Source organism: Microtus ochrogaster, linkage group LG5 (genome assembly GCF_000317375.1).
Source record: "Microtus ochrogaster isolate Prairie Vole_2 linkage group LG5, MicOch1.0, whole genome shotgun sequence".
Classification (NCBI taxonomy): domain Eukaryota; kingdom Metazoa; phylum Chordata; class Mammalia; order Rodentia; family Cricetidae; genus Microtus; species Microtus ochrogaster.
The window spans coordinates 64988159-64999096 of NC_022031.1; positions in this window are offsets into that span (position 1 = coordinate 64988159).

The following is a 10938-nucleotide window of genomic DNA, read 5'->3' on the forward strand; positions in this document are numbered from 1 at the left end:
TTTTCACTAACCTAGTCCCCCCCCCCTCGGAATTATTTTTACTATAGGAAAATGGGTTCTATTTTACCATTTTTTGTTGTTGTTGTTCATGAAAAAAACCAAAAAGTTTCAAAGGCACTCAGAGAGGAATAGTTGCAGACGATTGTACTGGCTTAGAGAATACAAGCTGGGGGGGGGAGGGAGGGCTTGGCAGCTGCTGTGAAGACAGAAGGGAACCAGAAAAGGGAAACCTTACTTTCAGTTCTCGAAATCAAGTACTAGGCCCGGCAGTTGAAGTCTGCTCATAGTTGGAGTATGTTGTGGGTAGGCTCTCAGAAACCATGTGCATGAGGGAGTGATGATGAATGAATTAATATCACGCTGCTGAGGCTTAGGACTCTGACCAGTCTCCAGATAAAAGAGAACTCATAAAACAGGAAACCTAGCAGTGAAAGTCTGTAATCATTTTCACTGGGAAGAGGCTTTGGAGATACTTAAGGACCCATTTCATAAAGTGGACAGCTATCTCTCTGTTATTTTCTTGTAGTGGCTTAAGGAAATCATTTTTATTTTCATCTTATGACTTTAGGCTCGGCTTTTTTAGTTTTATTGTCCTTTTGTGGGCAAGAAAGCACATTTTATCTACATCCAAGGATTACTGATCATCCATTGTGCTATTGGGTCATAGAATGTCAACATATTGATCCTTATGCTTTCCAAATGAAGTTCTGGATGTGGAACTTACTTTGTTCATCAGATAGTCTGTTAAAAATCTCTGTTCACACCATTTTGTGCAAGAGACTGTTAACACAGACATTTATTCTACCCTTAAATATGCCTGAGACGTGGCTAACTGAAAGACTGTTTTCATTTCTCCTTTCCCTGCTTCTTGTCCGCTATTACTATGAACACATACCCTTCTTAAATCTATCTTTTTTATTTTTGGTGTTGATAATGATCCTAGTCTAGACAGTAAATACCCCATTAAAATTCTATGGTAGGGGTTTGCTCTGCAAGACATGGAGCTATTACAAAGTACTGACCTCTCTAAGAGGTGTGTCCTTGAAGGGCATATGGAACCCTTGTATATTCATTCTGCTTCCCAACACTCTATGTTAAGAAATTCTTCCAAGTTCTGTCCACCATAATGGACTGTCTGTTGAGACTGGGGTCTTTGAAAGTTTTCATACTCTATACTCTCAAAGTGAATAATGACTGCATCACTGAAAATCTGTGTTCTAGCTTCCTAGTTACTATTGGTTATCAATGTATGTTCCCTCTTCCTTGTTAGTGTATTTCAATACATCTTTGTTCCATTTTCCTAGTTAGTGTTGATTTGTAATGTTCTATTTTTGAGTTAAATAATTTAAAAGATATGGATTATACTTTCTAAGTAACTACAATTTTGTACATCTTGCTGTATTCCTTTGTTATTTATTTCAATTCCCATTCAAATCTTGAAATATGCTTTATATTTTAAATATATGTCTATCCAATTCACATGTTATATTTAACTATTTTTGGAAAATAATTAAGCCAAAGATAGATGTAAAGTGCCAGGAAAATAGTCTAACTTTAAATTTTATATTTTTGTTAAATAATTAATTTTTTAGGCAGCCCCCATGGATCTTCTCACATTACAATCAAGGCTTGATGAGCAACCACTGTCCAATGCATGGTTTTCCTATGGCAGGGAAGAGGGGCCAAAAAAATCCAATACAAATGTATTTTGTTTTTGTTGGAATAAGGTACTCTTTCAAGTCATATCTGTTCCCATACAGTCAACCAAAGCAAGTCATGTGGCCAAGCCCAGGTGAAAGAGTAAGATGTTTTCTGCACATAGGAAAGTAGAGCAATGGATGGGAGGAGACGATGATTATGATGAAAAAAAGACCAATATGCTGAGTTTGAAACTTCTAATTGAAAGGTATATGTTAATAAAAGTAGCTATCACATAATTTTATATCACGCATATTCCTTAACACAAGGGTGTTGTTCAGCCTAAATTCTCAAGAGTCACATACTTTCATCATTTTACTTAATTAACAGCAAAATAATTTGGCATTTAAGAAAATGTATTTGGTATTTTTTTTTACTTTCAATCTTTAATGTTAACAAATTTGTAATTAAATTAATCATTGAAGGTATGAAGTGCAGTAAGAAACACTTCCACTCTTTAAGGGAATGCATTCCACCGGCTGCCAGAAACACTTTATTCAGCTGAGTTTCATTGGAATGAAGCAGCTGATCTCATGCTTTTACATCAGGAAGTGGCAACTTCTCTCTTAAGTGCGTCAGTGAGCTCCAAGCTATATTTGTTTTTCAGAGATAAGTAAAATGTCACTATTCTGACTTATACTGGATTGTTATTTTGAAGAAAATGAAATAACCAACACTTGCATCTTAAATCTGTGTGCCGAGCCAAAAAACTTCATAAAATTGAATGAGCATTGACCTTCTGTAAAAAGAAATGATTAATCTCATTTTCTCAGATAAAATAAAATATGAAAATGTGTGAAAGAGAAAATTTTCATTCAAGTCTTGAAGTAACTTTTTGAGACTATGTAGAAAGCCTCATATTATCTCTAGAGGATGCAAAGTTGATCCAAACACTAATGAGAAAACAGGGGTCAGTTCCTGAAAACCTGACTTATTTTAGAACACTAAGCTAACGTGCGGACTGCCTAAACTGCAGCTCAGACATGGACGTTTTCTACACATTTGGGTGCTTTATTTGCTTGATGGTTAAGACAGGAGTGGCTGAGGGGAAATCTTCATTAGCTACATCTTTTATTCAGGGGGTACCCAGCCTGCCTTGCTCCTGGTAAGAACTACATCTTCTATCAGTCTTCAGCAAACTTTGCCTATATCCTCCCTGAGTCTTGTCTTGTTTCTACTATTTCTAAGGCCAAGAAACTGATTCCATTAGAGGCAGCAGAAAATCATGACAAAAATAAAGAAATTATGGTTCATGAGATTCTCATTTCTAGGAAATAAATGGTCTATTTTCATTTATAGAAAAATAGCCACACAAAAGCCCAGAGCAATCAATGCCGCAAATAAAAATATGCGGCATCATCATTAAACTCACAATAAACTTGGGAATGAGTTAATTATCTGAAGATAATTATAATATGCTTTAAATATTGTTTTTTCTTAAAACCCAAAGTTTAATTTGGACAAATTTATAGTTTAATATGCATTTTAAATTTAATTAAACAGAATAAATACCTCTAAAATATTTTTGATGGTATAAGAGTATTTAAATGATATATTTAGAAGTCAGCAATATAGTTAAAGATTATAAGTACCAAGTATTTGCATAATGAGATCTCAAGACTTTAATATATCTAATCTACATTAATTCAATAATATGGAAAGGGACCAGAGAGAAGACTAGGTTGTTAAGTGCTACTCCACGGAGGTAACACGTTTAATTGCCAATGCTCACATTGAGCAGCTCACAACTGAGCTCCAGGTCCAGGAAATCTGAAGCCTCTCTGGATTCCAAAAATACCTGCATACAAATGATGTGCATACTTACAAAGAGCCCACATACACATTCATATAAATAAAAAGTAAAACATTAATAAAGACTAAGGCCATTTTTTTTTCAGAACAGTAAAGATCAGATATTTGTGTAATGAGCAGAAACTGACATGGTATATTCTATGAATTTCACAAATTCTAGTTATGTTAACGATTAATCAAATTATACTGATACATATATCTAGGTATATTGATATTTAGACTGGTATTAGGAATGTAGGGGTGACAAAAACAAAGGGATGTGAGATTAGCTTGTCTTGGTGTTGTGACGATCCCTTCCCCCTGTCCTTTGTTGAAGGCTGTTATCAAGATTAGAGAAGGAAGTAGAACCAGAAGACTGTTGGTGGGAACTGGCAAAAATTTTCTTCTCCGACCCTGGGTTTAGAAGTATCATTTCATAACTCTCAAGATTAGTTATTATAATGACATTAAACCTGAGGTACTATCAGTTGGATGTTGTTATTTCCTTTGAACTACACAAAGCTTGTCATAGTTACAGTTATTTGGGAAAATCCATTCTAGAATCAGAAGCACCTTGTGTCATAATTTCTCCTTCCTCTTCGCCCTGTTCTCCCTTAATAGGCCCATTAATTTTACAAGCTTCAGGTCATCCATCAGCCTGTTAAGGAAGCCTTTCCTTATTACTGTCATGGTGCAATCACTCCTTGTTGCCAGCTTTACACAAAATTCTATTAATGGACTGCATATTCATTTTTGTGTTTACTTAAGCATCTCTTATAATAGATTTTTAGTTGAAAGCAATTCTCATTAATATCTGTATTACAGTACAAAGTCTTGTCGACTGCATGTGCTCAATAACTAATTTTATTTCAATTAAATAACAGCTATGCTGCAAATTGTTTTTTGTACTCCCGTCTATTGAGATGTATTCTTGCTTCTGCATGATTTTTTTCTTATATCTCAAAACATTCATTTTTCATGTAAACACAAAATGTAATATTTTTTCTGTAACTGACCTAATATTTATTATAAAAATCATTAAGCTGAAAAACTAATCATGAAAATTAAATTGTCCATTTTCATTAACTTAGTCTACGGTAATTTTTACAGTCTCTTTTAAGTTGCACACTGCTTTTGTTTCAACCGCATGTTAAGGCTGAGACTTTTGTGGTCTATGTTTATTTTTAAAATAGTGTTTGGATGCATGGTCAAATTGTACGTTGAAAGCCTCATAGTGTAAGTGACAAAGTACTCCGTCTAAACGGGTAGTTATTTCCTTTTCCTTGACCAGTTCTGGTCTCATCAGATTTTATGGGGAGAAATGAGCTAGTACCTAGAATTATAAAATCCATTTCTAATCACTAGTCTTCATCCATTACTCTACACTCAATTTACTTTCATCCTTGTGATTTAACCCTCTGGCCAGCTTTGTCAAAATGCAGCTCTAAAACACATAATATGATGATTCTGGTGACAAAAGGTGCAGGCTTGTGGCAGAAAACTTGCCTTGAATGCATGCTGCACTCAGTGTGAACCCTTATACTGCAGTGCACACACACACACACACACGCACACACACACACACACACACACACAAGCACACACACATGCACATGGATTAATATAAACGCACATGTATATACATTCACATGCACATTTACACAAGAGAGATACACTTAAACACCATATATATATGATCACATGCATATTCACATACATAAACACATGCCACATCGATACACATGAACACACATACTGTACACTAACATGCACATTTACACATATCCATACGTGCTGTCTTATGCAATATATATATGTTTGACATTTCTTCAGGAAAACATAGGAAACAATATATTGAAATAATTCAGTGGGCCAGGACCCAGAGGCTGGATAGCCAGAGACATAGGATAGGAGCAAATAGAGCTGACCAAAAAAAAAATGTTGAAGAAATGATTCCTAAAGATATTCTGCTATACTCACAGGCTGTTGCTTAGCCTGACTGTCATCAAAGAGACTTCACCCAGAAACTGATGGAAACAAATGCAGAAACCCTCAGGCAAATGTTCGGAAGGTCTCAGGGAATCCTGCTTAAGAAGAAAAGGAAGGATTGGAGAAGCCAGTGGGGTCAAGGGCACTCAAGAAAGCCCACAGAACCAACTAACCTGGGCTTTAAAGTGACTCCTAGAGACTGAACCAACAACCAGGAAGCCTGCAAGGAGCTGACCTAGGTCCTCTGCATATATGTCACAGTTATAAAGCTTGGTCCTTATTGTGGGACTCTGAGTGGTGGGAGCAGGGGTTTTCCCTGACTCTGTGACCTGCTTTTGGGACCCTTTCTTCCTACTGGATTGCCCTCATCCAGCCTTTATAGAAGAGGAGGTGCCTAGTATCACTGCAACTTGATATACCATGGCTGGCTGACTTCCATGGAAGCCCAGCACTTTTCTGAGGAGAAGCAGAGGAGGAGGATTGGATGGGATGGAGCAGGGGGAAGGGACTGGGAGGAGAGGAGGAAGGGTGGGTAAACTTTGGTCAGGATGTACAAATAAAACAAAAAAACCAAAAGAATTCAGTGAGACATTCTGTAACAGAAGTGATGAAATGGGTTTTATATTAAAAATCTTCCTAATCTTTGTGAACAGCGAAATCAGAACTTTCATGTTAAACTTTTATAACTAAAAGTAATAAATTTTGAAGTTCTAATACAGAATAGATATCATAAGAAAATATCTCTCAAAAATAAAATATTTTTGTGTAACTGTGTTTGTAACTAAACATAACACTAAAAAAAGCATCGGATCATTTTTTGGACTTACTCTCAAGTTGGGAATAATTTTTCTTAGTACTGTGTAAGTCTACCAAGCCTTTCCTCCATCCACTAAGCCTCACCTAAATTTCTGGATTCTGAAATCTTATATCATATTTATTCCTGAAACTCAAAAAAGTCTATCTAGGGTAAAGACCGAATTTAATTTAGAGCACCTGGCTAAGACCACAACCACTCTTCAATTCTTAAGCATGTTAATAGTATCTTTTGAAATGTTCCTGAAAACTGTAGTTAATATTCCCCTAGATCTTACCAATCATAACATCAGTTCAGCTTTATATTTCTGACTCCAACTGATTTTGTCCGTGTCTTTTTATACTATCTTTCTTTGTTTTACCATCTTTATTGGAGTTAGGGTGAGATGTTCAAATGGGAAAAAGGGTAAAACACATTTGAGATGTCTTTTTTTTTCTATGTTGCAAGGCCATTGTAATAAAGCTTTCAGCTTTCTCTTCCTTTCTGAATAAGAATTCCCTTTACTTTAATATTGTAACCTGGCTCACTAGGCTGCGGTCATGAGAGGAAGGAGAAATTGTTAAGCTGTTAGTTACAGAGAAACTGTTAAATTTTAACTTTCTTTTTAAGTTCTGCCACTAAAGAATTCAGTCTTGTTAACCAGGAATAAAAAACAGCCTTGAATCCACAGCATCATCAGTGATTTCTTTGTTGAGTCATTCACATTTTGTAAAATTTTAATCCATTGCTCTATCTTTCGTGACTGCATGATAAATTCCTAACTTACTATTTAGAAAAGCAAGATAGTTTATACTCTTCTCTCATTTAGGTCTGTGTTTTAGCATTTTCTTTATCAAATCACATTCTCCAGTCACGCTGAGAACTTGCATATCCGTCTTCTTTCTGAGTATAACATGACGACACTGTTTTTTTTAGTTCATTTTCCCAATTCTTTTGGTTAAATATGTTATATTTATTCTCTAAGGTTTTAAACAACTACCAGAATGGTTATTCATTTATCCTATAGGATTGTGTGCTTCAGAAAATGAATGTGTGCAATTTCTCTGCTCGTCTATGTCTGTGTAATTAATAATGACCCAGCTTAACATTTAGTGGCTTAAAACAATGAAACAACTATATGGTTCATGAATTCCCAACTTGGATAGCAATGTGTGAAAAGGCTCTTTCTGTTTCAAGTGGCATTGGCTAAGTTGACTAAGTTGAAGTTTAAATGTCCACTTGCATGATAGTGCTTTTATATAGGTGGTGATTTAGTCTTTGCTACTGCCTCTAGCATCCTACCAGGACCACCAGTTGGGAGTCTGGATTTTCTTCCTCTTCTTACAAGGGACAAACATCTTTCTAAAGGAGACTGAGTACTAAGATTAAAGTTCAAGAAGATGATAATAGCGGCTGTTCATTCCTTAATATCCAGACAACATATTGATAAATTATGATCAACTATGGTCAAGTAACTTTGTGTTCAAATTCACAAAAATTTAGTAGGAGGGCCATAATCTTCACTCTCACTTGGTAGAGTAAGAGATATTTTGTAGCTATTTCTAATTCACCGCAAACATGATGTCAATTATCTACTGACATTCTTTATGCCTCCCAAATTTTTGCAAAATTCAGTTTTAACTGTGAAGTATCTGCTGTCCTATTTTCAGGCTCACCAATTCTTCTCTTACTCTGTTTTGTTGTATCCTTTTCCCATTTAGCTTGCTGTCCTCCACTGAAGAACCGACAATCATCTCTGATTGTCCCACTATCGGGCACAAAACCTTTCATAGCTTTTAAACTAATTTCCACTTTCTCTCAGCACCTACTCTCAGTCCTTTCATGTGAGTGCTCACACACCTGTAGAAAACCTGATGCAATGACATTCCTTTCCAGAGTCTTAGTATTTTGCTCTCAAATTGTGGTACTCCATTGCCCTTCTAAATAAAATGTTTACTTGTATTTCACAGAAAGCCAAAGTCTTATCATATTTATAGTAAATTTTGGGAGTTTGTTGTTCTCTCTCTCTCTTTCAAACTTTCCATATTTGGGCATAATCATGACTAATCATGACTAATAATAATCACAAGTATCCATCAGTAGTAGAAGGACTACTGAGGATACACAGAATCAACACTTACAGTCTTCAGTAAGACTAGAATGTACATGAATGTACTAGAATATACATGTTATCATATTTCCACCCAGATACTCTGGACTCAAACAGTCTATACAAGTGCTATACCACTTAAGTACATGTTCAGTTTCTTTTGTACTTTTTTTTTATTGAGAAAAGGAAGAAAAAAAAACAAGTTTCTGCCTCCTCCCAGCCTCCCATTTCCCTCCCCCTCCTCCCACCCTTCTCCCCCTCCTCCCACCCTTCTCCCCATCCTCCCACCCTTCTCCCCCTCCTCCCACCCTTCTCTCCCTCCCCGCACTCCTCTCCCCCTCCCTTTCCAGTCCAAAGAGCAGTCAGGGTTCCCTGCCCTGTGGTAAGTCTTAGGTCCTCCCTCCTCCGTCCATATCTTGGAAGGTGAACATCCAAACTGGCTAGGCGCCCACAAAGCTAGCACATTAAGTAGGATCAAAACCCCATGCCATTGTCCTCGACTTCTCATCAGCCCTCATTGTTCGCCATGTTCAGAGAGTCCAGTTTTATCCCATGCTTTCTCAGTCACAGTCCAGCTGGCCTTGGTGAGCTCCCAATAGATCAGCCCCACTGTACTTTTTATTTTGAGAAAGTCCTCATTAATTGTCTCATCACATCATTAGGTAGATCTTGAAATTGAGATCAACTTTCCTTAGTCTTTTAAGTTAGTGGTTTGCAGTATTACAGGCCTACACTACTAGACTCAGAAGAAGGGATAAGTGTTCATATTGACTTCAAGCGCATGCTTTGTTAGACTAGAAGAACCACCATTAGGCTTCCTTTCGTAAAGTATATACTTTGTAAGGGCTGGAGGCTATACCTTTCTCATGTGAACCTTGGAGAGATACACACAAATCATACCACTACAGATTTAAGTTTTCAAATGTTTAAAGATATATTTTTTTAGGCTGGTTATCCCTTGCTTTACACCTAACATTCACTTATGATTGAGTACATATTATGTTTTCTTTCTGCATCTAAGTTACCTCACTCAGGATTTTTTTTAGTTCCAGAGAAATTAGGTAATAAGGAGAATCCTAAGACACACATACATGGATCCTCATAAGGATTGGAAATAGACAAAAATAGGGAGCATGTGGGGAAAGGGGTGAGGGGAAGAGGGGAGGAGAACATGATGGAATGGTATGGTGGAGATGTGGGAAGAACAGACAGGGAGAGCGAGGAAAGAGATATCTTGATTGAGAAAGTTATTATGGGACTATCAAGAAACTTGGCACTAGGAAAACTCCCTGGAATCCATAAGGATGACCCCAGCTAAGACCCTAAGCAAGAGTGGAAAGGGTACCTGAGCTGGCCTTCTACTGTAATCAGATTGATGACTACCTTAATTGTCGTCATAGAAACTCCATCCAGCAACTAATGGAAGCAGAGGCAGAGATCCACTGCTAGCACTGGGCTGAGCTCCCAGAGTCCACTCAAACAGAAGGAAGAGCAATAAAAGGAGCTGTCGCAGGGAGCTGCTTGTTCATCCCAGCTGCCCAGAACTGAAATAATCACACAGAAACTATCAATCAAATGACTATTTGGCCCATTAGCTCTAGCCTCTCACTGGCTAACTCCCACATATTAATTTAACCCATTTCCATTAATCTGTGTACCACCATGTGGCTGTGGCTTACCAGCTAAGTTCTGGCATCTGTCTCCCGTGGGGCTACATGGCTTCTCCCTGGCTGTACATTCTTTCTCCCCAGCAGTTTTATTTTCCTGCCTAGCTCTGTTCCTCTTTAGTTCTACCATAGATCCAAAGCAGTTCCTTTATTAACCAATAACGTTCACAGCATCCCGAGGGGATATCTCACATCAAAAAGCAAAGGCATCAAGACCATGATGGGGATACACATTGAAACAGCTGACCTGGACTAGTGGGAGCTCACTGACTCCAGACTGACAGCAGTGGAACCTGCAGAGCCACAAATTTGGCCCCCTGAATGTGGCTGACAGTTATGTGGCTGGAGCAGTGTGTCAGGCCACTGGCAGTGCAACCAGGATTTATCCATAGTCCTTGAACTGACTTTTTGGAGCCTGTTTATTTTTGGAGGGAAACATTGCTCAGCATATATATAGAAAAAAGGGCTTTGGTCCTGCCTCAAAGTGATTTGACAGACTTTGTTGATTCCCTTTGGGGAATGTTGGTATACTGCACATAGTAAGCTCCAGGCCAGCCAATGGTACATAGTGTGACTCAGTCTCTAAACAAACAAACAAACACATCCACATAAAAATAATACTTCAAACAAAGACCTTACAAGGAGCTAAGGTTTCTAGAGTTACCCCGTTTATTTCTCAAACATCATATAGTAATATATTGTGTAAAAAATGTAGAGTATTGTGGAGAACAGAAAAATAAATTTAAATAATGAAGACATTGGCTAAGTACAGACAGTTACCATCCATTTGAAGTTATCAAAATGCAAACTTTCCTGAGCTTGAGAGTTCTTATTCTGTGGTTCTACGGCAAAAATCAAGAATATTTGCTCATAAACTGAAAGCTGTGTTA